Source organism: Carcharodon carcharias, chromosome 21 (assembly GCF_017639515.1).
Source record: "Carcharodon carcharias isolate sCarCar2 chromosome 21, sCarCar2.pri, whole genome shotgun sequence".
Classification (NCBI taxonomy): Eukaryota; Metazoa; Chordata; class Chondrichthyes; order Lamniformes; family Lamnidae; genus Carcharodon; species Carcharodon carcharias.
In genome coordinates, this window is record NC_054487.1 from 29,163,146 (window position 1) to 29,184,514 (window position 21,369).

The 21,369-nt window shown below is 57.7% G+C and overlaps 1 protein-coding gene across 2 annotated transcripts in view; it reads right to left on the bottom strand.

The window, feature by feature from the left end:
- The window catches only part of LOC121293380 (adiponectin receptor protein 2-like), a 118,769-nt gene that overhangs the window by 15,388 nt on the left and 82,012 nt on the right, over positions 1-21,369 (bottom strand). The gene's annotated exons all lie outside the window — the stretch shown is intronic.

The following is a 21,369-nucleotide window of genomic DNA, read 5'->3' on the forward strand; positions in this document are numbered from 1 at the left end:
GAAACAAAGGCAGAAAAATGCTGGTCAGTCAGTATCTGTGCAGAGAACAGACAAGTTAATGTTTCAGGTACAACTCATCACCAGAATTGGAAAAAAAATTACAGATGAAGGTATTTATAAAGAAACAGATTGGACGGAAGGCAAGAGGAAAAAGCATACAAGAGAGTAAACAGATTGACCTGTAAAGATCTTTAGAGACAAGAGATATTTAACTATTTGATTCCTGCCTTGCCTGCTATACCATCAGTTCCTTTTGTCACCAGGCCTCTTGACTCTAGTTTTCCCCAAATCACTTCAGTTTGGATAGGATCCTACAATGGAACACCATGCTAACAGGGTTGTCTGCACCTTTGGGGTCAGCCTGTCTTTTTCTCTTCTTGAGCTGCTGATTCCATTCCAATTTACTAGCTTTTCCTGTTTCTATTTCAGACCGTCCTTACCTCCCAACACAAGCAACAATACTGCAGATGCTGGAAATCCGAAATAAAAAAAACTACTGGAAACATTCAACAGGTCAGATCTATTGCACCTGCTATTTGATGTTCTTTGTGTCTCTTAAATGTCTTTAATCACTTCAATCATTTAACTATCAGCTGCATTTATTTGTGCCACAACAGGAAGGGGTGCAGTTACTGCACAGGCATGGTGCTTGGCCTAAATAGCCAAGTGGTTATGGTACTGGGTTTGTAACCCCCAAGATCAAGAGTTCAAATCTCACAATGGCAAACTATGAAACAATGTAACTTCATCTGAAACAGATGGAAACAGGTTTACTCAAAAGAGTATCAAGAGTTCAAATCTCACACTGGCAAACTATGAAAAAATGTAACTTCATCTGAAGCTTGGCCTAAACAGCCAAGTGGTTATGGTACTGGGCTTGTAACCCCAAGATCAAGAGTTCAAATCTCACAATGGCAAACTATGAAACAATGTAACTTCATCTGAAACAGATGGAAACAGGTTTGTACTCGAAAGAGTTACTGCACAGGCATAGTGCTTGGCCTAAATAGCCAAGTGGTTATGGTACTGGGTTTGTAAGCCCAAGATCAAGAGTTCAAATCTCAACCCCTCCCCCGGACTTTGTCACAAGAATCCAGAGATTGTTAGTCGACTTCTTCTGGGACAAAAGATTGCACTGGGTCGCTGCCGAGGTTCTGAGTCTCCCGCTTAGGGAGGGTGGTCAGGCGCTAGTGTGCCTACGCACACAGGTGGCGACTTTCCGCCTTCAGACCCTGCAGCGATACCTCTACGTCGAGCCTCCTCCTAGATGGTGTGCCCTGATGACGTATTTCTTCCGTCAGGTGCACGGCCTGAATTATGACATGCAGCTCCTGTTTATAGAACAGCTGGGCCTCGGTGGCTCCTTGCAGGCGTTGCCCGTCTTTTACCAGGACCTGATCAAAGTCTGGAAAGTGGTCGCCTCGCGACGCAGCTCTCCCCCGTCAGGAGTAGCAGCTATCGTCAGAGAGCCGCTGCTCAGGAATCCGCCCCTCCGTCCTTTTCAGTGGTTGGCGGAGAGGAGGGCTGTGGCCGCAGGGGTGACCAGGATCGGGGACGTGCTGGGTGGCGGAGGACTGGGCTGGATGCTCCCGCAGGAGTTGGCGCGACGCGCGTCTGTGAGTGTCCAGGTCGCAGCCGATGCCATCCAAGACCTGAGAACGGTCGTGCTCGGACCCGACGTTATTTTGGGTCTTGAGGTGGCCCAGGTGCGCGGTGGTCTTCCGTCTGAGCGTTCCCCTGTTCGGACGGAATTCCACATTGGCCCCAAGCCCCGAACCCTCCCTCGGGTGCTGGTGCCCCGCAATATGAGCCGCCTCGGGGACATGCCCTCTGTGCCTTTTGGCACAGCAAAGAGGGGCTTTTTGTATGGACTGCTGCTGCACACCTTCCATTTTCTCGCCCTTGTCCGTCGACCGGACACGCCCTGGCGTGCCTTGTTGCCGTCCGGCGGCGGAGGCCCTCGATGGGAGGCCCTCTACGGAGGTGTCCTCCCCCTTTCTATCGGGGACCTGGGTTGGAGGGTGTTGCATGCGGCAGTCCCTTATAATAAGAGGATGCATAGGTTCACGGACTCTCAGGACACATGCCCTTTTTGCGGTCTTGTGGAGTCCGTGGACCATGTATACATAGGGTGTTGTAGGCTGCACTCCCTTTTTAGTTATTTGAAAAACCTTTTATTGATGTTTTATTTGCACTTCAGCCCCACGCTCCTGATCTATGGGCACCCGGGTGCGGAAGGGGGTCGGGAAGGAGGAGGACCTCCTCGTGAACCTGCTCCTGGGCCTGGCCAAGTTGGCCATTAACAGGTCCAGGCAGCGGGCGATCGACGGGGGAGTCCCGCCCGATTGTTTGTCCCTCTTCCGCGGCTACGTTCGCTGCCGGATGTCCCTGGAGAAGGAGCACGCGGTGTCTGCTGGCACTCTCGAGGCCTTCCGTGCTCGGTGGGCACCGCGGGGACTGGGGTGTTTTGTTGACCCCTTTAATCACATTTTGATTTAAAGTTTGTAAGTTTCCTTTAAACTTTGTTCTTGGTTTTACAGCTGACCTGAATTAGGGGCTGTGCCTGATTTATCCCAATTTTGTTGATTTGGTTTTCATTTAAAAGATTATCAAGAGTTCAAATCTCAACCCCTCCCCCGGACTTTGTCACAAGAATCCAGAGATTGTTAGTCGACTTCTTCTGGGACAAAAGATTGCACTGGGTCGCTGCCGAGGTTCTGAGTCTCCCGCTTAGGGAGGGTGGTCAGGTGCTAGTGTGCCTACGCACACAGGTGGCCACTTTCCGCCTTCAGACCCTGCAGCGATACCTCTACGTCGAGCCTCCTCCTAGATGGTGTGCCCTGATGACGTATTTCTTCCGTCAGGTGCACGGCCTGAATTATGACGTGCAGCTCCTGTTTATAGAACAGCTGGGCCTCGGTGGCTCCTTGCAGGCGTTGCCCGTCTTTTACCAGGACCTGATCAAAGTCTGGAAAGTGGTCGCCTCGCGACGCAGCTCTCCCCCGTCAGGAGTAGCGGCTATCGTCAGAGAGCCGCTGCTCAGGAATCCGCCCCTCCATCCTTTTCAGTGGTTGGCGGAGAGGAGGGCTGTGGCCGCAGGGGTGACCAGGATCGGGGACGTGCTGGATGGCGGAGGATTGGGCTGGATGCTCCCGCAGGAGTTGGCGCGACGCGCGTCTGTGAGTGTCCAGGTCGCAGCCGATGCCATCCAAGACCTGAGAACGGTCGTGCTCGGACCCGACGTTATTTTGGGTCTTGAGGTGGCCCAGGTGCGCGGTGGTCTTCCGTCTGAGCGTTCCCCTGTTCGGACGGAATTCCACATTGGCCCCAAGCCCCGAACCCTCCCTCGGGTGCTGGTGCCCCGCAATATGAACCGCCTCGGGGACATGCCCTCTGTGCCTTTTGGCACGGCAAAGAGGGGCTTTTTGTATGGACTGCTGCTGCACACCTTCCATTTTCTCGCCCTTGTCCGTCGACCGGACACGCCCTGGCGTGCCTTGTTGCCGTCCGGCGGCGGAGGCCCTCGATGGGAGGCCCTCTACGGAGGTGTCCTCCCCCTTTCTATCGGGGACCTGGGTTGGAGGGTGTTGCATGCAGCAGTCCCTTATAATAAGAGGATGCATAGGTTCACGGACTCTCAGGACACATGCCCTTTTTGCGGTCTTGTGGAGTCCGTGGACCATGTATACATAGGGTGTTGTAGGCTGCACTCCCTTTTTAGTTATTTGAAAAACCTTTTATTGATGTTTTGTCTGCACTTCAGCCCCACGCTCCTGATCTATGGGCACCCGGTGCGGAAGGGGGTCGGGAAGGAGGAGGACCTCCTCGTGAACCTGCTCCTGGGCCTGGCCAAGTTGGCCATTAACAGGTCCAGGCAGCGGGCGATCGACGGGGGAGTCCCGCCCGATTGTTTGTCCCTCTTCCGTGGCTACGTTCGCTGCCGGATGTCCCTGGAGAAGGAGCATGCGGTGTCTGCTGGCACTCTCGAGGCCTTCCGTGCTCGGTGGGCACCGCGGGGACTGGGGTGTTTTGTTGACCCCTTTAATCACATTTTGATTTAAAGTTTGTAAGTTTCCTTTAAACTTTGTTCTTGGTTTTACAGCTGACCTGAATTAGGGGCTGTGCCTGATTTATCCCAATTTTGTTGATTTGGTTTTCATTTAAAAGATTATCAAGAGTTCATTTTCTTAACGATCTAGTGGAGGCAATTGTGGATTCAGTTGGTTTCCTGATACTGAGGAGAGAAGGTGTGTGGTGTTGGTGTTGCTGCTCCTCAGTGTTTCAACTGTTTCTGCTGCTGCCTTTGGGGTTGTTGCTTCTGCTGTGTGCTGCTGCTGCTTCTGCTGCTGCTCCTCCAGTGCTGCCAAAGGAGAGAGAGGGAGAGAAGAGAACAGTTGCTACTGTTGCTACAGGACAGGAAGGCCAGGAGGCCAGGACAGAGTTAAAAAACAACATCCTAGGTGGGTGTCTGAACTGTGTATTTTTGTTTAAGGTGGGGGCAATTAAGGACTGTGTTTTTGTAGGGGGAGGCAAGAAGACTGCCAGAGGAGTTGGGGAAGGAAGAGCGGGAGGGTGTGTGTGTGTGCTGAAACCATCTTTCTGCCACCCCTCCCCCCAACCCAGCCCTTTTCCCAGTAAGGCCAGCAATAGCTGGTGAAGACATCGCCTCCCCCTGCCTGAAGAACATCAGGCCCCCACCCACCGTCCATCCACCATCGAGGACACCCACCAGGACATTTACCTCTTTCCCTCCTGTGCCTCCCTGTCTTTTACTCCTCTCCCTCCTCTCCTCTCCTGCCTAAAAGAGGGGAGGTTGTTTCTACCTCTCTCCCCCACCCCCTTTCCTCCCTATATTTCTAAAAAAAAAAATAAAAAGAAAAAAACAAAATGGCCAATCCTTCCCGGGGTGGGCGTGGCTCTGGCCCTAAGGCCAATTCACCATCACCTGTGGCCGGGCCCTCGAGGGCTAATGTGGAGGCGGTTTTGTCACCGGTGGCAGGGCCTCAAAAAAAGAAAACTTATGCGGGGGTGGTTGCTTCTGCGGCTCCAGCTGCTCCCGCTGCCCTGTCACCTTTCCGCCTCCTGACCAGGGCCCTTGGGGTAAAGAGCTATGCTCACCCTGAAATGACAATAGAGGCCTGCGTAAAGGCTATGGCTGGGGTCGTCGGCCCCTCAGCCATTGTCGCGGCCTCTAAAATGTATGGGAAGGCCATATTCTTCTTGAGGTCGGAGCGGGCGGTGCACCTCGCCCTGCAAAAAGGACTCACTGTGGGCGGGACTTTTCTGGCGGTGGACCCCCTTGAGGCCACCGCCCAGAGAATTATTATTTCGAACATCCCGCCTTTTCTATCCAGTGAGCTCCTCCTCCCCCACCTTAATAAATTGGGGGAGGTCAGGTCGGGGGTTGCACCAATCCCGCTTGGCCTCAAAGACTCGGCCCTCCGCCATGTGTACTCCTTCCGGCGCCAGGTATTTGTCCGCTTGGCCCAGGAGGAGTGCCTGGAGGGGGCCTTCGTTATCAATTTTGAGGGGACCGCCTATCGGGTCTTCTGGACCGTGGAGGGCGTGCGGTGCCATGCTTGTAAGGAGGCGGGGCACGTGAGGAAGAACTGCCCCGCCTCCAAGGCTACGAGCCCCACCCAAGTGGCCACGGCTGGCACCGCCCCTCCTCCCCCCGCCACCACTCCATCTCCCTCCCCGCAAGGGGAAGCGACGCCGGCGGCCACTGCCATCTCGGCTGCCGGTGAGGCGGGGGGAGAGCCCCCACGCCGTAAGAAGGCGCAGAGGAAGACCCGCAACCTGGAGGCGGCCCCTGAAACGCCCCAAAACCCCCAAACACCTGCAAGCACCGGCTCGGGGGAAAAGACAACATCCGGCCCCGGCGTCGTGTCCGCGTGTGCTCCCGGGCCCGTGGGTGCTAAGGCGCCGAGTGCTGGGCCCGGCGTCGTCCCTGCGCGTGCTCCCGGGGCCGGCGGGGAAGGGACGCGGGACCCCGAGCCGGGGTATCTAACACCCAAAACTCAGAGGGTGGAGTGTCCGGGAGGGCTGGACAAGGAGGAGGGGGCCTCGGAAATGGAGGTCTCCCTAGCCCCCAGCCTGACCCGGAAGAGACGTCACGCTTCGGAGGAGGAGGTGGGTGATGCCCAAACTGAAGAAGTTGGGTGTGTCCCTTCCCCCGATGAAGAGGTGGTGGCGTCTCCACCAAGTAAAATCTCGCCCTGTCCTCTGGGGGAACTCAAAACCCCTGCACCGACTCCCACCACTATTACCCCTGTCAACCTGCTGCAGTCCCCTGAACAGGGCCCCTCGGGGGTGACTGAAGGCACCTCCCTTGAGGTGGTGCCCGACTCAGAGACCCTCGATACCCCCGAGGTACCTTCTGGCTCATCGGGGGACTGCAACTTTCAAAATTTAAAAAATGTCAACGGGTCATTGGGTGGCGGCGAAAAGGAAGGCCTTCCCGCTCCCTCCCAAACCTTAGCACCGGGCGTCCTAGTTTTAGGTCAGGAGCTTGTCCTGAGCTCCCCGGACGACCCGGTGCCGGGAGGAGAGCGGGCATCAGAACTGCCGCTGCCCTCTGACCCAAAACGTTTAGAGGAGACCAGAGAGGACCCCTCTGGCCTTGATCCTGGGGGTGGGATCGAGGTACAGGTGGGGCCAGCTGGCAGCTCCGAATCAGCCCCCGTACTCAATGCGGGGGAGGGGTCGGAAGCTGGAGGCGACGACCTGGAGGAGGACGGGGTGTCCGTGGTGAGCGCTGGAGATTACGCTGAGTCGCTCTCAAGCGAGGCGGTGGATCCCCTGGTGCCCTCCACTGACTCCCCCCTCATCCCCCCAAGGGAACTCCGGGACTTTTTGGCGAGTCATCGCGGTCGCCGAGACAGGGTTCAGTTGGCCTTGGACCGGTGGCATTCTTTTCCGCTGGTGTTCTGGTCCACTCGCGAGGCTCTCAAGTCTCCTGAGTTGGATAGGAACGCGCGGCGGAGGGTCCAAACGTTTCTCGCTGGGCTCCTGAAGGAGAGGAAGGACTAAAAAGTCCTCTTCTTCTTTTTAATGACTTAAGGTGAAGGTTTGATGTACCTTTGACAATGAAGACGACTATAGCCAGCCTCAACATCCGCGGCAGCAGGGCCGCACAGCGCAGGTTCCAGAACTTCTCGGTCCTCAGGGACGGGAAGTACGCGTTGTGCTTCCTGCAAGAAACCCATACCGTTCCGGGAGACGAAGCCACGTGGCTCCTGGAGTGGCGAGGGGGGGTCTACATGAGTCACCTAGCCTCCAATTCTGGCGGGGTGGCTATCTTGTTGGCCCCGCATTTTCAGCCGGAGATCTTGGGGGTCAAGGAGCCAGTGCCAGGCCGGTTGCTGCACCTGACTGTGCGTCTGGGGGGGGCGGTGCTTCACTTTGTGAATGTGTACGCTCCCCTGGGCACGCAGCAGCAAGCGAGCTTCTTTGAAGAAGTGTCCACTCATCTCGGCTCCATCGACGCTGGCGAGTGCATCGTCCTCGGGGGGGATTTCAATTGCACCCTCGGGGTCCGGGACCGTCACGGTACCCCGCACTGCACGCGAGGTGTGAGTAAGTTGCGGGACCTGGTCAGGTCCTTCGACTTAGTGGACGTCTGGCGAAATCTCCATCCTGACTCCAGCGTGTTCACCTTTGTGTCACCTGGAGTCGGAGCGTCCAGACTCGACCGCCTTTACGTTTCGAAGGCGTACGTGTCCTGCGTTCCGGCTGCTTCTATACAGCAGGTTCCGTGCACGGACCACCGTCTGGTGTGGGCGGAGCTCACTTCGTTCTGCGCTCGGACGGGGTCCGCGTACTGGCATTTTAATAACCTGTTGTTGGAAGACCAGCGGTTCCTGGACTCGTTCCGTCGCTTCTGGGCCGGCTGGAGAAGGAAGCGGGGAGGCTTCCCCTCCTTGAGGCTATGGTGGGACGTGGGCAAGACTCACGTCCGAGTTTTCTGTCAAGAGTACGCGAAGGGGTCGACAAAGAGACGCAAATCCAGGGTCGAGGAGTTGGAGAAGGAGGTGCTCGACCTGGAGGCACGTCTCCGTCAGCCCGACGCGGACCCGGCCCTGCGGTCGGTGTACGATGAGAAGAAGGGCGCGCTGCGGGACCTGCAACTGGTCGGGTCTCGGGGCGCGTTCGTGAGGTCGCGGATCTGTTTCCTTAAGGAGATGGACCGTGGCTCTCCCTTCTTCTACTCACTGGAAAAAAGGCACGGGGTCCGTAAGCAGCTCTTTACGCTGCTGGCCGACGACGGATCCCTTGTCTCGGATCCGGAGGGCATCAGGGCCATTGCCCGAGATTACTACACTGCCCTTTTCTCTCCGGATCCGTCCAGTGAGGAAGCTTGCAGAGTTTTGTGGGAGGACCTGCCGCAGGTCGGCCCGGAGTGCGCCGGAAAGCTCGACTCCCCTATAAGTCTGGGGGAGCTGACCGGCGCACTCGACGGTCTTTCTAGGGGCAAAACCCCGGGACTAGACGGGCTGACCGTGGAGTTCTTCAGGGCGTTCTGGGACGTCTTGGGGAGCGACTTCGCGGGGGTCCTGGGGGAGAGCATTGCTACCGGGGAGATGCCCCTTTCGTGGCGCAGGGCCGTGATTGCCCTGCTACCGAAGAAGGGGGATCTCCGCCTTCTTCAAAACTGGCGCCCGGTCTCCCTCCTCAGCACGGACTACAAAATCTTCGCCCGAGCCATGTCTTCTCGGCTCGGCACCGTGCTGGACCACATGATCCACCCTGACCAGTCCTACACCGTCCCGGACCGAAGCATTTATGATAACATCCATCTGGTCCGGGACATCATCCACCATTCCCAGAGGGCTGGTCTGTCGAGCGCCTTCCTGTCTCTCGATCAGGAGAAGGCGTTCGACAGGGTGGATCACGAATACTTACTCGGAACTCTGCGAGCTTTCGGGTTCGGGACGCATTTTGTCGCCCGGATCCGACTTCTGTACACTGCCGCGGAGTGTCTAGTGAAGGTTAACGGGTCCCTGACGGCGCCCCTTCGCTTTGGGAGAGGGGTACGTCAGGGCTGCCCCCTGTCTGGCCAGTTGTATTCTATTTGCGTGGAGCCTTTCCTGCGCCTCTTGCGGAGGAGGTTGTCGGGATTGGTTCTGCGCGGGCCGGGCATCGGGGTGGTCCTTTCGGCTTACGCCGATGACGTGCTCCTTATGTTTAGTGACCCGGCTGACCTGCGGAGGATGCGCGAGTGCCAGGAGGTCTACTCTGCCGCTTCTTCTGCCAGGATCAACTGGGGTAAGTGTTCTGGACTCCTGGTCGGTCAGTGGCAGATGGATCCCCTACCCGAGGAGCTCAGGCCTTTCACCTGGAGCAGGACCAGCCTCCTCTACCTGGGGGTCCATCTCTGCCCCGCTGAGGAATCCTGGCCGGCAAACTGGCAGGAACTGGAGACGAAAGTCACCGCTCGCCTGCGGCGCTGGACAGGACTGCTCCGAGTGCTATCTTACCGGGGTCGAGTTCTGGTCATAAACCAGCTGATCGCCGCCATGTTGTGGTATCGGCTGGTCACTTTGACCCCTCCCCCGGACTTTGTCACAAGAATCCAGAGATTGTTAGTCGACTTCTTCTGGGACAAAAGATTGCACTGGGTCGCTGCCGAGGTTCTGAGTCTCCCGCTTAGGGAGGGTGGTCAGGCGCTAGTGTGCCTACGCACACAGGTGGCGACTTTCCGCCTTCAGACCCTGCAGCGATACCTCTACGTTGAGCCTCCTCCTAGATGGTGTGCCCTGATGACGTATTTCTTCCGTCAGGTGCACGGCCTGAATTATGACGTGCAGCTCCTGTTTATAGAACAGCTGGGCCTCGGTGGCTCCTTGCAGGCGTTGCCCGTCTTTTACCAGGACCTGATCAAAGTCTGGAAAGTGGTCGCCTCGCGACGCAGCTCTCCCCCGTCAGGAGTAGCGGCTATCGTCAGAGAGCCGCTGCTCAGGAATCCGCCCCTCCGTCCTTTTCAGTGGTTGGCGGAGGGGAGGGCTGTGGCCGCAGGGGTGACCAGGATCGGGGACGTGCTGGGTGGCGGAGGACTGGGCTGGATGCTCCCGCAGGAGTTGGCGCGACGCGCGTCTGTGAGTGTCCAGGTCGCAGCCGATGCCATCCAAGACCTGAGAACGGTCGTGCTCGGACCCGACGTTATTTTGGGTCTTGAGGCGGCCCAGGTGCGCGGTGGTCTTCCGTCTGAGCGTTCCCCTGTTCGGACGGAATTCCACATTGGCCCCAAGCCCCGAACCCTCCCTCGGGTGCCGGTGCCCCGCAATATGAGCCGCCTCGGGGACATGCCCTCTGTGCCTTTTGGCACGGCAAAGAGGAGCTTTTTGTACGGACTGCTGCTGCACACCTTCCATTTTCTCGCCCTTGTCCGTCGACCGGACACGCCCTGGCGTGCCTTGTTGCCGTCCGGCGGCGGAAGCCCCCGATGGGAGGCCCTCTACGGAGGTGTCCTCCCCCTTTCTATCGGAGACCTGGGTTGGAGGGTGTTGCATGCAGCAGTCCCTTATAATAAGAGGATGCATTGGTTCGCGGACTCTCAGGACACGTGCCCTTTTTGCGGTCTTGTGGAGTCCGTGGACCATGTATACATAGGGTGTTGTAGGCTGCACTCCCTTTTTAGTTATTTGAAAAACCTTTTATTGATGTTTTGTTTGCACTTCAGCCCCACGCTCCTGATCTATGGGCACCCGGTGCGGAAGGGGGTCGGGAAGGAGGAGGACCTCCTCGTGAACCTGCTCCTGGGCCTGGCCAAGTTGGCCATTAACAGGTCCAGGCAGCGGGCGATCGACGGGGGAGTCCCGCCCGATTGTTTGTCCCTCTTCCGCGGCTACGTTCGCTGCCGGATGTCCCTGGAGAAGGAGCACGCGGTGTCTGCTGGCACTCTCGAGGCCTTCCGTGCTCGGTGGGCACCGCGGGGACTGGGGTGTTTTGTTGACCCCTTTAATCACATTTTGATTTAAAGTTTGTAAGTTTCCTTTAAAACTTTGTTCTTGGTTTTACAGCTGACCTGAATTAGGGGCTGTGCCTGATTTATCCCAATTTTGTTGATTTGGTTTTCATTTAAAAGATTATCAAGAGTTCAAATCTCACAATGGCAAACTATGAAACAATGTAACTTCATCTGAAACAGATGGAAACAGGTTTGTACTCGAAAGAGTTACTGCACAGGCATAGTGCTTGGCCTAAATAGCCAAGTGGTTATGGTACTGGGTTTGTAAGCCCAAGATCAAGAGTTCAAATCTCAACCCCTCCCCCGGACTTTGTCACAAGAATCCAGAGATTGTTAGTCGACTTCTTCTGGGACAAAAGATTGCACTGGGTCGCTGCCGAGGTTCTGAGTCTCCCGCTTAGGGAGGGTGGTCAGGCGCTAGTGTGCCTACGCACACAGGTGGCGACTTTCCGCCTTCAGACCCTGCAGCGATACCTCTACGTCGAGCCTCCTCCTAGATGGTGTGCCCTGATGACGTATTTCTTCCGTCAGGTGCACGGCCTGAATTATGACATGCAGCTCCTGTTTATAGAACAGCTGGGCCTCGGTGGCTCCTTGCAGGCGTTGCCCGTCTTTTACCAGGACCTGATCAAAGTCTGGAAAGTGGTCGCCTCGCGACGCAGCTCTCCCCCGTCAGGAGTAGCAGCTATCGTCAGAGAGCCGCTGCTCAGGAATCCGCCCCTCCGTCCTTTTCAGTGGTTGGCGGAGAGGAGGGCTGTGGCCGCAGGGGTGACCAGGATCGGGGACGTGCTGGGTGGCGGAGGACTGGGCTGGATGCTCCCGCAGGAGTTGGCGCGACGCGCGTCTGTGAGTGTCCAGGTCGCAGCCGATGCCATCCAAGACCTGAGAACGGTCGTGCTCGGACCCGACGTTATTTTGGGTCTTGAGGTGGCCCAGGTGCGCGGTGGTCTTCCGTCTGAGCGTTCCCCTGTTCGGACGGAATTCCACATTGGCCCCAAGCCCCGAACCCTCCCTCGGGTGCTGGTGCCCCGCAATATGAGCCGCCTCGGGGACATGCCCTCTGTGCCTTTTGGCACAGCAAAGAGGGGCTTTTTGTATGGACTGCTGCTGCACACCTTCCATTTTCTCGCCCTTGTCCGTCGACCGGACACGCCCTGGCGTGCCTTGTTGCCGTCCGGCGGCGGAGGCCCTCGATGGGAGGCCCTCTACGGAGGTGTCCTCCCCCTTTCTATCGGGGACCTGGGTTGGAGGGTGTTGCATGCGGCAGTCCCTTATAATAAGAGGATGCATAGGTTCACGGACTCTCAGGACACATGCCCTTTTTGCGGTCTTGTGGAGTCCGTGGACCATGTATACATAGGGTGTTGTAGGCTGCACTCCCTTTTTAGTTATTTGAAAAACCTTTTATTGATGTTTTATTTGCACTTCAGCCCCACGCTCCTGATCTATGGGCACCCGGGTGCGGAAGGGGGTCGGGAAGGAGGAGGACCTCCTCGTGAACCTGCTCCTGGGCCTGGCCAAGTTGGCCATTAACAGGTCCAGGCAGCGGGCGATCGACGGGGGAGTCCCGCCCGATTGTTTGTCCCTCTTCCGCGGCTACGTTCGCTGCCGGATGTCCCTGGAGAAGGAGCACGCGGTGTCTGCTGGCACTCTCGAGGCCTTCCGTGCTCGGTGGGCACCGCGGGGACTGGGGTGTTTTGTTGACCCCTTTAATCACAGTTTGATTTAAAGTTTGTAAGTTTCCTTTAAACTTTGTTCTTGGTTTTACAGCTGACCTGAATTAGGGGCTGTGCCTGATTTATCCCAATTTTGTTGATTTGGTTTTCATTTAAAAGATTATCAAGAGTTCAAATCTCAACCCCTCCCCCGGACTTTGTCACAAGAATCCAGAGATTGTTAGTCGACTTCTTCTGGGACAAAAGATTGCACTGGGTCGCTGCCGAGGTTCTGAGTCTCCCGCTTAGGGAGGGTGGTCAGGCGCTAGTGTGCCTACGCACACAGGTGGCGACTTTCCGCCTTCAGACCCTGCAGCGATACCTCTACGTCGAGCCTCCTCCTAGATGGTGTGCCCTGATGACGTATTTCTTCCGTCAGGTGCACGGCCTGAATTATGACATGCAGCTCCTGTTTATAGAACAGCTGGGCCTCGGTGGCTCCTTGCAGGCGTTGCCCGTCTTTTACCAGGACCTGATCAAAGTCTGGAAAGTGGTCGCCTCGCGACGCAGCTCTCCCCCGTCAGGAGTAGCAGCTATCGTCAGAGAGCCGCTGCTCAGGAATCCGCCCCTCCGTCCTTTTCAGTGGTTGGCGGAGAGGAGGGCTGTGGCCGCAGGGGTGACCAGGATCGGGGACGTGCTGGGTGGCGGAGGACTGGGCTGGATGCTCCCGCAGGAGTTGGCGCGACGCGCGTCTGTGAGTGTCCAGGTCGCAGCCGATGCCATCCAAGACCTGAGAACGGTCGTGCTCGGACCCGACGTTATTTTGGGTCTTGAGGTGGCCCAGGTGCGCGGTGGTCTTCCGTCTGAGCGTTCCCCTGTTCGGACGGAATTCCACATTGGCCCCAAGCCCCGAACCCTCCCTCGGGTGCTGGTGCCCCGCAATATGAGCCGCCTCGGGGACATGCCCTCTGTGCCTTTTGGCACAGCAAAGAGGGGCTTTTTGTATGGACTGCTGCTGCACACCTTCCATTTTCTCGCCCTTGTCCGTCGACCGGACACGCCCTGGCGTGCCTTGTTGCCGTCCGGCGGCGGAGGCCCTCGATGGGAGGCCCTCTACGGAGGTGTCCTCCCCCTTTCTATCGGGGACCTGGGTTGGAGGGTGTTGCATGCGGCAGTCCCTTATAATAAGAGGATGCATAGGTTCACGGACTCTCAGGACACATGCCCTTTTTGCGGTCTTGTGGAGTCCGTGGACCATGTATACATAGGGTGTTGTAGGCTGCACTCCCTTTTTAGTTATTTGAAAAACCTTTTATTGATGTTTTATTTGCACTTCAGCCCCACGCTCCTGATCTATGGGCACCCGGGTGCGGAAGGGGGTCGGGAAGGAGGAGGACCTCCTCGTGAACCTGCTCCTGGGCCTGGCCAAGTTGGCCATTAACAGGTCCAGGCAGCGGGCGATCGACGGGGGAGTCCCGCCCGATTGTTTGTCCCTCTTCCGCGGCTACGTTCGCTGCCGGATGTCCCTGGAGAAGGAGCACGCGGTGTCTGCTGGCACTCTCGAGGCCTTCCGTGCTCGGTGGGCACCGCGGGGACTGGGGTGTTTTGTTGACCCCTTTAATCACATTTTGATTTAAAGTTTGTAAGTTTCCTTTAAACTTTGTTCTTGGTTTTACAGCTGACCTGAATTAGGGGCTGTGCCTGATTTATCCCAATTTTGTTGATTTGGTTTTCATTTAAAAGATTATCAAGAGTTCAGGGACTTTGTCACAAGAATCCAGAGATTGTTAGTCGACTTCTTCTGGGACAAAAGATTGCACTGGGTCGCTGCCGAGGTTCTGAGTCTCCCGCTTAGGGAGGGTGGTCAGGTGCTAGTGTGCCTACGCACACAGGTGGCCACTATCCGCCTTCAGACCCTGCAGCGATACCTCTACGTCGAGCCTCCTCCTAGATGGTGTGCCCTGATGACGTATTTCTTCCGTCAGGTGCACGGCCTGAATTATGACGTGCAGCTCCTGTTTATAGAACAGCTGGGCCTCGGTGGCTCCTTGCAGGCGTTGCCCGTCTTTTACCAGGACCTGATCAAAGTCTGGAAAGTGGTCGCCTCGCGACGCAGCTCTCCCCCGTCAGGAGTAGCGGCTATCGTCAGAGAGCCGCTGCTCAGGAATCCGCCCCTCCATCCTTTTCAGTGGTTGGCGGAGAGGAGGGCTGTGGCCGCAGGGGTGACCAGGATCGGGGACGTGCTGGATGGCGGAGGATTGGGCTGGATGCTCCCGCAGGAGTTGGCGCGACGCGCGTCTGTGAGTGTCCAGGTCGCAGCCGATGCCATCCAAGACCTGAGAACGGTCGTGCTCGGACCCGACGTTATTTTGGGTCTTGAGGTGGCCCAGGTGCGCGGTGGTCTTCCGTCTGAGCGTTCCCCTGTTCGGACGGAATTCCACATTGGCCCCAAGCCCCGAACCCTCCCTCGGGTGCTGGTGCCCCGCAATATGAACCGCCTCGGGGACATGCCCTCTGTGCCTTTTGGCACGGCAAAGAGGGGCTTTTTGTATGGACTGCTGCTGCACACCTTCCATTTTCTCGCCCTTGTCCGTCGACCGGACACGCCCTGGCGTGCCTTGTTGCCGTCCGGCGGCGGAGGCCCTCGATGGGAGGCCCTCTACGGAGGTGTCCTCCCCCTTTCTATCGGGGACCTGGGTTGGAGGGTGTTGCATGCAGCAGTCCCTTATAATAAGAGGATGCATAGGTTCACGGACTCTCAGGACACATGCCCTTTTTGCGGTCTTGTGGAGTCCGTGGACCATGTATACATAGGGTGTTGTAGGCTGCACTCCCTTTTTAGTTATTTGAAAAACCTTTTATTGATGTTTTGTCTGCACTTCAGCCCCACGCTCCTGATCTATGGGCACCCGGTGCGGAAGGGGGTCGGGAAGGAGGAGGACCTCCTCGTGAACCTGCTCCTGGGCCTGGCCAAGTTGGCCATTAACAGGTCCAGGCAGCGGGCGATCGACGGGGGAGTCCCGCCCGATTGTTTGTCCCTCTTCCGTGGCTACGTTCGCTGCCGGATGTCCCTGGAGAAGGAGCATGCGGTGTCTGCTGGCACTCTCGAGGCCTTCCGTGCTCGGTGGGCACCGCGGGGACTGGGGTGTTTTGTTGACCCCTTTAATCACATTTTGATTTAAAGTTTGTAAGTTTCCTTTAAACTTTGTTCTTGGTTTTACAGCTGACCTGAATTAGGGGCTGTGCCTGATTTATCCCAATTTTGTTGATTTGGTTTTCATTTAAAAGATTATCAAGAGTTCATTTTCTTAACGATCTAGTGGAGGCAATTGTGGATTCAGTTGGTTTCCTGATACTGAGGAGAGAAGGTGTGTGGTGTTGGTGTTGCTGCTCCTCAGTGTTTCAACTGTTTCTGCTGCTGCCTTTGGGGTTGTTGCTTCTGCTGCTGCTCCTCCAGTGCTGCCAAAGGAGAGAGAGGGAGAGAAGAGAACAGTTGCTGCTGTTGATACAGGACAGGAAGGCCAGGAGGCCAGGACTGAGTTAAAAAACAACATCCTAGGTGGGTGTCTGAACTGTGTATTTTTGTTTAAGGTGGGGGCAATTAAGGACTGTGTTTTGTAGGGGGAGGCAAGAAGACTGCCAGAGGAGTTGGGGAAGGAAGAAAGGGAGGGTGTGTGTGTGTGCTGAAACCATCTTTCTGCCACCCCTCCCCCCAACCCAGCCCTTTTCCCAGTAAGGCCAGCAATAGCTGGTGAAGACATCGCCTCCCCCTGCCTGAAGAACATCAGGCCCCCACCCACCGTCCATCCACCATCGAGGACACCCACCTGGACATTTACCTCTTTCCCTCCTGTGCCTCCCTGTCTTTTACTCCTCTCCCTCCTCTCCTCTCCTGCCTAAAAGAGGGGAGGTTGTTTCTACCTCTCTCCCCCACCCCCTTTCCTCCCTATATATATAAAAAAAAAGAAAAAAACAAAATGGCCAATCCTTCCCGGGGTGGGCGTGGCTCTGGCCCTAAGGCCAATTCACCATCGCCTGTGGCCGGGCCCTCGAGGGCTAATGTGGAGGCGTTTTTGTCACCGGTGGCAGGGCCTCAAAAAAAGAAAACCTATGCGGGGGTGGCTGCTTCTGTGGCTCCAGCTGGTCCTGCTGCCCTGTCACCATTCCGCCTCCTGACCAGGGCCCTTGGGGTAAAGAGCTATGCTCACCCTGAAATGACAATAGAGGCCTGTGTAAAGGCTATGGCTGGGGTCGTCGGCCCCTCAGCCATTGTCGCGGCCTCTAAAATGTATGGGAAGGCCATATTCTTCTTGAGGTCCGAGTGGGCGGTGCACCTCGCCCTGCAAAAAGGACTCACTGTGGGCGGGACTTTTCTGGCGGTGGACCCCCTTGAGGCCACCGCCCAGAGAATTATTATTTCGAACGTCCCGCCTTTTCTATCCAGTGAGCTCCTCCTCCCCCACCTTAATAAATTGGGGGAGGTCAGGTCGGGGGTTGCACCAATCCCGCTCGGCCTCAAAGACTCGGCCCTCCGCCATGTGTACTCCTTCCGGCGCCAGGTATTTGTCCGCTTGGCCCAGGAGGAGTGCCTGGAGGGGGCCTTCGTTATCAATTTTGAGGGGACTGCCTATCGGGTCTTCTGGACCGTGGAGGGCGTGCGGTGCCATGCTTGTAAGGAGGCGGGGCACGTGAGGAAGAACTGCCCCGCCTCCAAGGCCACGAGCCCCACCCAAGCGGCCACGGCTGGCACCGCCCCTCCTCCCCCCGCCACCACTCCATCTCCCTCCCCGCAAGGGGAAGCGACGCCGGCGGCCACTGCCATCTCGGCTGCCGGTGAGGCGGGGGGAGAGCCCCCGCGCCGTAAGAAGGCGCGGAGGAAGACCCGCAACCTGGAGGCGGCCCCTGAAACGCCCCAAAACCCCCAAACACCTGCAAGCACCGGCTCGGGGGAAAAGACATCATCCGGCCCCGGCGTCATGTCCGCGTGTGCTCCCGGGCCCGTGGGTGCTAAGGCGCCGAGTGCTGGGCCCGGCGTCGTTTCTGCGCGTGCTCCCGGGGCCGGCGGGGAAAAGACGCGGGACCCCGAGCCGGGGTATCTAACACCCAAAACCCAGAGGGTGGAGTGTCCGGGAGGGCTGGACAAGGAGGAGGGGGCCTCGGAAATGGAGGTCTCCCTAGCCCCCAGCCTGACCCGGAAGAGACGTCACGCTTCGGAGGAGGAGGTGGGTGATGCCCAAATTGAAGAAGTTGGGTGTGTCCCTTCCCCCGATGAAGAGGTGGTGGCGTCTCCGCCAAGTAAAATCTCACCCTGTCCTCTGGGGGAACTCAAAACCCCTGCACCGACTCCCACCACTGTTACCCCTGTCAACCTGCTGCAGTCCCCTGAACAGGGCCCCTCGGGGCTCACTGAAGGCACCTCCCTTGAGGTGGTGCCCGACTCAGAGACCCTCGATACCCCCGAGATACCTTCTGGCTCGTCGGGGGACTGTAACTCTCAAAATTTAAAAAATGTTAACGGGTCATTGGGTGGCAGCGAAAAGGAAGGCCTTCCCGCTCCCTCCCAAACCTTAGCACCGGGCGTCCTAGTTTTGGGTCAGGAGCTTGTCCTGAGCTCCCCGGACGACCCGGTGCCGGGAGGAGAGCAGGCATCAGAACTGCCGCTGCCCTCTGACCCAAAACGTTTAGAGGAGACCAGAGAGGACCCCTCTGGCCTTGATCCTGGGGGTGGGATCGAGGTACAGGTGGGGCCAGCTGGCAGCTCCGAATCAGCCCCCGTACTCAATGCGAGGGAGGGGTCGGAAGCTGGAGGCGACGACCTGGAGGAGGACGGGGTGTCCGTGGTGAGCGCTAGAGATTACGCTGAGTCGCTCTCAAGCGAGGCGGTGGATCCCCTGGTGCCCTCCACTGACTCCCCCCTCATCCCCCCAAGGGAACTCCGGGACTTTTTGGCGAGTCATCGCGGTCGCCGAGACAGGGTTCAGTTGGCCTTGGACCGGTGGCATTCTTTTCCGCTGGTGTTCTGGTCCACTCGCGAGGCTCTCAAGTCTCCTGAGTTGGATAGGAACGCGCGGCGGAGGGTCCAAACGTTTCTCGCTGGGCTCCTGAAGGAGAGGAAGGACTAAAAAGTCCTCTTCTTCTTTTTAATGACTTAAGGTGAAGATTTGATGTACCTTTGACAATGAAGACGACTATAGCCAGCCTCAACATCCGCGGCAGCAGGGCCGCACAGCGCAGGTTCCAGAACTTCTCGGTCCTCAGGGACGGGAAGTATGCGTTGTGCTTCCTGCAAGAAACCCATACCGTTCCGGGAGACGAAGCCACGTGGCTCCTGGAGTGGCGAGGGGGGGTCTACATGAGTCACCTAGCCTCCAATTCTGGCGGGGTGGCTATCTTGTTGGCCCCGCATTTTCAGCCGGAGATCTTGGGGGTCAAGGAGCCGGTGCCAGGCCGGTTGCTGCACCTGACTGTGCGTCTGGGGGGGGCGGTGCTTCACTTTGTGAATGTGTACGCTCCCCTGGGCACGCAGCAGCAAGCGAGCTTCTTTGAAGAAGTGTCCACTCATCTCGGCTCCATCGACGCTGGCGAGTGCATCGTCCTCGGGGGGGATTTCAATTGCACCCTCAGGGTCCGGGACCGTCACGGTACCCCGCACTGCACGCGAGGTGTGAGTAAGTTGCGGGACCTGGTCAGGTCCTTCGACTTAGTGGACGTCTGGCGAAATCTCCATCCTGACTCCAGCGTGTTCACCTTTGTGTCACCTGGAGTCGGAGCGTCCAGACTCGACCGCCTTTACGTTTCGAAGGCGTACGTGTCCTGCGTTCCGGCTGCTTCTATACAGCAGGTTCCGTGCACGGACCACCGTCTGGTGTGGGCGGAGCTCACTTCGTTCTGCGCTCGGACGGGGTCCGCGTACTGGCATTTTAATAACCTGTTGTTGGAAGACCAGCGGTTCCTGGACTCGTTCCGTCGCTTCTGGGCCGGCTGGAGAAGGAAGCGGGGAGGCTTCCCCTCCTTGAGGCTATGGTGGGACGTGGGCAAGACTCACGTCCGAGTTTTCTGTCAAGAGTACGCGAAGGGGTCGACAAAGAGACGCAAATCCAGGGTCGAGGAGTTGGAGAAGGAGGTGCTCGACCTGGAGGCACGTCTCCGTCAGCCCGACGCGGACCCGGCCCTGCGGTCGGTGTACGATGAGAAGAAGGGCGCGCTGCGGGACCTGCAACTGGTCGGGTCTCGGGGCGCGTTCGTGAGGTCGCGGATCTGTTTCCTTAAGGAGATGGACCGTGGCTCTCCCTTCTTCTACTCACTGGAAAAAAGGCACGGGGTCCGTAAGCAGCTCTTTACGCTGCTGGCCGACGACGGATCACTTGTCTCGGATCCGGAGGGCATCAGGGCCATTGCCCGAGATTACTACACTGCCCTTTTCTCTCCGGATCCGTCCAGTGAGGAAGCTTGCAGAGTTTTGTGGGAGGACCTGCCGCAGGTCGGCCCGGAGTGCGCCGGAAAGCTCGACTCCCCTATAAGTCTGGGGGAGCTGACCGGCGCACTCGACGGTCTTTCTAGGGGCAAAACCCCGGGACTAGACGGGCTGACCGTGGAGTTCTTCAGGGCGTTCTGGGACGTCTTGGGGAGCGACTTCGCGGGGGTCCTGGGGGAGAGCATTGCTACCGGGGAGATGCCCCTTTCGTGGCGCAGGGCCATGATTGCCCTGCTACCGAAGAAGGGGGATCTCCGCCTTCTTCAAAACTGGCGCCCGGTCTCCCTCCTCAGCACGGACTACAAAATCTTCGCCCGAGCCATGTCTTCTCGGCTCGGCACCGTGCTGGACCACATGATCCACCCTGACCAGTCCTACACCGTCCCGGACCGAACCATTTATGATAACATCCATCTGGTCCGGGACATCATCCACCATTCCCAGAGGGCTGGTCTGTCGAGCGCCTTCCTGTCTCTCGATCAGGAGAAGGCGTTCGACAGGGTGGATCACGAATACTTACTCGGAACTCTGCGAGCTTTCGGGTTCGGGACGCATTTTGTCGCCCGGATCCGACTTCTGTACACTGCCGCGGAGTGTCTAGTGAAGGTTAACGGGTCCCTGATGGCGCCCCTTCGCTTTGGGAGAGGGGTACGTCAGGGCTGCCCCCTGTCTGGCCAGTTGTATTCTATTTGCGTGGAGCCTTTCCTGCGCCTCTTGCGGAGGAGGTTGTCGGGATTGGTTCTGCGCGGGCCGGGCATCGGGGTGGTCCTTTCGGCTTACGCCGATGACGTGCTCCTTATGTTTAGTGACCCGGCTGACCTGCGGAGGATGCGCGAGTGCCAGGAGGTCTACTCTGCCGCTTCTTCTGCCAGGATCAACTGGGGTAAGTGTTCTGGACTCCTGGTCGGTCAGTGGCAGATGGATCTCCTACCCAAGGAGCTCAGGCCTTTCACCTGGAGCAGGACCAGCCTCCTCTACCTGGGGGTCCATCTCTGCCCCGCTGAGGAATCCTGGCCGGCAAACTGGCAGGAACTGGAGATGAAAGTCACCGCTCGCCTGCGGCGCTGGACAGGACTGCTCCGAGTGCTATCTTACCGGGGTCGAGTTCTGGTCATAAACCAGCTGATCGCCGCCATGTTGTGGTATCGGCTGGTCACTTTGACCCCTCCCCCGGACTTTGTCACAAGAATCCAGAGATTGTTAGTCGACTTCTTCTGGGACAAAAGATTGCACTGGGTCGCTGCCGAGGTTCTGAGTCTCCCGCTTAGGGA